The sequence below is a fragment of the Aythya fuligula genome, chromosome Z, assembly GCF_009819795.1.
Source record: "Aythya fuligula isolate bAytFul2 chromosome Z, bAytFul2.pri, whole genome shotgun sequence".
Lineage (NCBI taxonomy): Eukaryota > Metazoa > Chordata > Aves > Anseriformes > Anatidae > Aythya > Aythya fuligula.
Genome location: NC_045593.1, coordinates 43,282,421 through 43,287,385, shown reverse-complemented (window position 1 = coordinate 43,287,385; position 4,965 = coordinate 43,282,421). Strand labels below are relative to the sequence as shown.

The following is a 4,965-nucleotide window of genomic DNA, read 5'->3' as shown; positions in this document are numbered from 1 at the left end:
TATAATATCTTAATGATAACATAAGAAGCTGAATTGAGGTACATTTTTGATTTCACCACAATGGGAGGATGACTGATGAGAAGATTTTTAGAATATTGTAACTGAGAAGTGAAAAAATTTAACATTTTTGCAGATATATAGGAGAAAGGAAAATAAATGATGGAATCCAAGATGACCATCAGATTTCGGCTCTGTATAATGAGGGCAGTTGAAAACATCGCTATCTGTTCTTGTGTTTAAGTGTGTATCACTCCCTAGAACGGTGCTTGACCTAGTCATTGTGAAGTAATTTCTCTCTTCTGCATTCTAACCTTGTTTTTTTTTTTTCTTTTTTTTTTTTGTCTTTTTTTTTTTTACTTTTTTTTTTTTTCTGTATTTGCCTATATGTTTATGTAGTCATACAGCTATGCAGATCTATATCTACGGTGACACCTAAAAGTGGTTGATGTAGTTAACTTAAAACAAAATAAGTATTACCTTTAAAACAAAAAGTTATTTGAACTGAGTTTTAATTATTCCTCTCTTCCTCCCCATTCTGTGGCCTGTTTTTTGTATTGTTAAGTAGGCTTGTGCTGAGAGTTGACATTAGATGATCAGTCAATAAACATTATTTTTTGTTGCTGTCTTGTTTTGTTTGGGTGCCCTATGAAGAGATGCACCAGCCAGATATCTGAGTTGGTGAGGAGTGAGACACTGAACAGAAGATCATGAGAACACCATTTTCCCTAGGACTGTGTGGGCCTCCATCTGAGATTTGCAGGTACAGAGAAAGGGTGACTGGAGAGAGAAGCAGGAAGAGACATAAGAGCAGAGACCAGGAGAAAGGCACAGTGTGGAAGCAGGAGAGATGTGAGGGTGCTGCTTAGAACTTGATAAGCTTGTGTACACCCTTGTGCACACCATACAACTGTTTGATATCTTCGTTATACTGTTCAGATATATTCTGAGAATGCAAGAGAACTCATAAAGAGGTTATCTTTCACTGATGGTTTCCTGATAAGTTAAGATTTTTGTCCCCATTTCAAGAAATGAACTTGATAGTTGCTTCCAACTATCCAACTACTCCACCTGGGTAACTCGATAGTTACCCAGGTCTGTTCCAATTTACCCTTTGGGGAAAACATGCCAAAACATGCCTCCATAAAATAGCTAAAAAAAAAAAAAAAAAAAAAAAGCTTTGAAATCAGTAAGATTCTGAAGAGAAATATTTATTTATTTATTTATTTATTTATTTATTTTTTAATACAATTGGCTTTTATAAAAACTTCTATGTAGTGAAACTTCAGTTTTGAAAGCTCAGTGAAAACAGCAGTTACTTAATTCCATTACGATTTGCAATGAAAATAGTGAATCCTTTGTTTGCCTGAAAGGTTGGTAAAACTCACTGAACCCAGATATAAATTTAATTTCCTATTTAGTTCAATCTGGGAGGGCTTTCTGTGGTGGTGGAAATTTATGGTAGAAATATTGTGATGTGTCTATGAGAACTTGATGTAAGTAGCTTTTCCTGTTTCATTAAAAAGCCATGTCAGATATGTGGAAGATCCATTTAGTAGTAGCACCCTGTACCCCTTGTGAAAAATACAGCTGCTTTGTTTCTCTAGCATGAAATAACCAGTTTGAGAGCAAAATAATTCAACTCCCATAAGAGGAGGACCTGAACCTGTTTTTGTCTTTTTTTTTTTTTTTTTTTTTTTTTTTTTTAAATGTGCCAGGTGGTATGGCCACCTGCAACACTACAAATGAATCGAACATTGGTTTTGGTTTTGATTTGAACTTGGGTGATGGCTGAGGGATCTCTGACCATAAAACCTAAAAATGGTAGTAGCAGGTGGAGTACAATGCAGCCATGCAACTGAAAATGTCCTTTCTCTGCCAGATAAATGATGTTCGTTTGTAGGACAAGTACATGGAGAGAGTAAAAGTGATGAATTTCTGTCCTGCCTTGTCCAACTCTGTGGACTGTCTGTAGAAAAAATACAGGACAGTTCTTGGGATATAAAGACAATTGGAATAAAATTTACAGGAATTCTTTATTTGAGATGGCTGTATTTTAGTAATAATTTCATATCTGCTAATTACTGAGAGGAAAAATTCATTGTCAAATGTTTATAATACTTTTTATTATTTTATTTTATTTTATTTTATTTTATTTTATTTTATTTTATTTTATTTTATTTTATTTTATTTTATTGTTTGTTATTGGATTTAAAATGTATGGTACTAAAATTAGATATAAGGATTAATTTTACAGAAGCTAACAGATCAGGGCAATGAACACAGACAGAATGAACATTGTTATGAAGATTTCATAGATCTTCTGTAAAAGGGGCCATTGCACATCCAGTGGCAAACTGCTATAGAACATTGAACTTCTGAATCCAGATGGTGTTTGTGGTACTTCATTTTGTGTTTATGGACTCTTCCTGGTGGAGGTCTATTCTATTTTATAACCATAATGAACAGTGCTATAACAAAGTATGGAGTGACCAAATATTAGAAATGGAGGTTGTGTCCGTGGTACTCTGACAAACTATTCTGGTAAAATGTTAAGAATTTCCAAACATATATATATATATAGCACATACTTATGTGCATATATATATATATATATATATTTTTTTTTTTTTTTTTTATTATTTTTTTTTTTCTTTTTCTTCTGAAGGTGGGAAAACAGTGGAGGAAGAAAAGATAAAGCTTTAAGATTTTAATCTATCTTGTTTTTTTCTGTTTAAGTTAGAGTTCTTGAAGAGTTCAGGTGAAATCACAGCCTTCTGTTGCAACAGGAAACACCATCTGTTGAGGCATTCTGTAAGCAATATAACGTCTCTCCAGAGATAGTTTAGCATTCAATTCACAGAGAAAGGTGGCAGGGACTTGTAAACAAAAGGAGACAACTGAAGCAGTGAAGAATGGGCTGTGCTCTAAAGATTCAATATGTTTCTTTATAGCTGAAAAATCCTGTAATGCTATAAAAGCCTGGCAGAGCTCTCTGATGTATTAATTGTGGCTTTTTTTCACCCAACTTTACTATTCAGAAGCCAAAATGTAATGCCAAAAGATATATATATATATATATATTTCTCCACAGTTTCCACAGCTTCAAAGCTTTGAGTTCATATGAATCTGGCCCAAACAATGTAGCAAATATTTGTTTAATCAAAGGGAGAAAAAGCTTCTAATTGCAGCTCATCAGTAATTAAGTAGGCCATGTGTGCTTAGGATGGAATAGTTATTGGCAGTTAATGCATATCCAGTTATGGTGTCACTTGGAATGAACAACAGCTTTGACAGACAAATGGCTAGTATAAAAACTTTTCACCTTTACAGCTTCTTATAAAATATTTCAAAGGAGACCATGAGCATTGTAGTGGCAGGAGATGAGATTGAATAGAGACTTTCCTGAAAAAATAGAGGGACTTTTCCTAGAAAATTTCCTGTGTTGTTTTGAATGAAATCAAAGTATAAAAATTATAAAATCCAGATCTTTAGAGTGTCACTTTAATGGTCTTGTCTTTAAATAAAACAAGTACCAAAGATAAGGTACTACATGTTTAAAGCAGAAGGATAGAGAGTTTACAGGTTCTTGATCAAACAGAAGGGCCAGGTCTTCAGCAGCTCTAGGATCTATTTTATAAAATATTTTAAAATATCTAAACCCTGTTTAATCATTATCTCATGTAAAGCTGTTTGTAGTATTCAGGAAATTTAAGTGTCTTCCTTAAAATGGCAGTTCCCTTTAATCTCATCCATCAGGAAAATATAGTTGAGTGATGTCCATTTGTGGTGATACAAACATGTATTTTGTGTTCTGAACTTGTGCTGGGTCTGGCTGGGATGGAGCTAACTTTCTCTGCAGCAGTCTGTACAGTGCTGTGCTCTGCATTTGTAGCTAGAACAGCAGTGGTATCACACCAGTGTTGTGTCTGCTGCTGAGCAATACTGGCACAGCATCAGGACTTCCTCTAACCCCCCTAGAGCCTGCAGGCAGGGGGTGGGCAAGAGTGATGACCAAAGCAGCTGACCTAAATCAACCAAAAGGATATCCCATAACATGTGTTGTCATACTCAGCAATAAAAGGTGGAAAAAGGAAGAAGAGTGATAAGGTGGGTTCTTGTTGTGAAAACATCTGTCCTCCTGAACAACAGTTATGTGTGTTGAGGCGCTGCTTCAAGGATGTGGTCAAGCATCACTTGTTGTTGGGAAGTAGAGTAATTTCTTCCCTCTGCATTTCCACGTGGCCTTTTTTTTTTTTTCTTTTTTCTTTTTTTCCCTTTTTCCCTTTAGTTCAATTATTTAATTAATATTAAATATCCCTTAATAATTACTTTTCCTTTAACTAAATTATCCTTATCTCAACCCATGAGTTATTTCTTTCCTTTTCTTCTTCCCCTCCTCTTCTGAGGAGGGGGAGTGAGAGTATGGTTATGGTGGAGTTCAGCTGCCTAGCAAGGTAAAACCACCACAGAACTCTGTTTTTCATGTACTGTTCAACCTTAAACATTTAGATTATGTTAGACTTGTGTATATGAAAGAATATACACAGGAAGAATATAAAAATATTTATATTCTATAAAAAAATTCAGAATATGAACGAATATACACAGGAAGAGCAAAGAGAAATAAAATTAATATATTTGTTAATTCCTTTTCATCTGAAGACAGTTATGTCATATTAGGTGTAAAAATATCTTCATAGTTACGCTGCAAAGTACTGGACACTAAGAAGTCATTACTAAAAGCAGTTACTTTTACTAAAAAGCATTTGAGAGGGAAATGAATAATCTTTGAGTAGTTGTAGAAAGTCTTATTTTGTAAGTATGAGTCTCAGACTTAACCCCACAGGTTTTAACCTCACAGAAGTTGTTTAGCATTGCTTTTGGTCAGTTCTCTAGTTATACATTAACCCTATGAACTGCAGCATCCTGGACTCCTACTGGGATGTGCAATAAACTAATTAAGAC

The 4,965-nt window shown here is 34.4% G+C and overlaps 1 long non-coding RNA gene across 1 annotated transcript in view; it reads left to right on the top strand.

Moving 5' to 3' along the window:
• The window catches only part of LOC116500433, a 20,158-nt gene extending 16,047 nt beyond the window's left edge, over nt 1-4,111 (top strand). The window contains exon 3 of the long non-coding RNA XR_004254309.1: nt 4,101-4,111. This is a non-coding gene — a long non-coding RNA (uncharacterized LOC116500433). The remainder of the gene's footprint in view (nt 1-4,100) is intronic.
• Nucleotides 4,112-4,965: the final 854 nt, after the last annotated feature.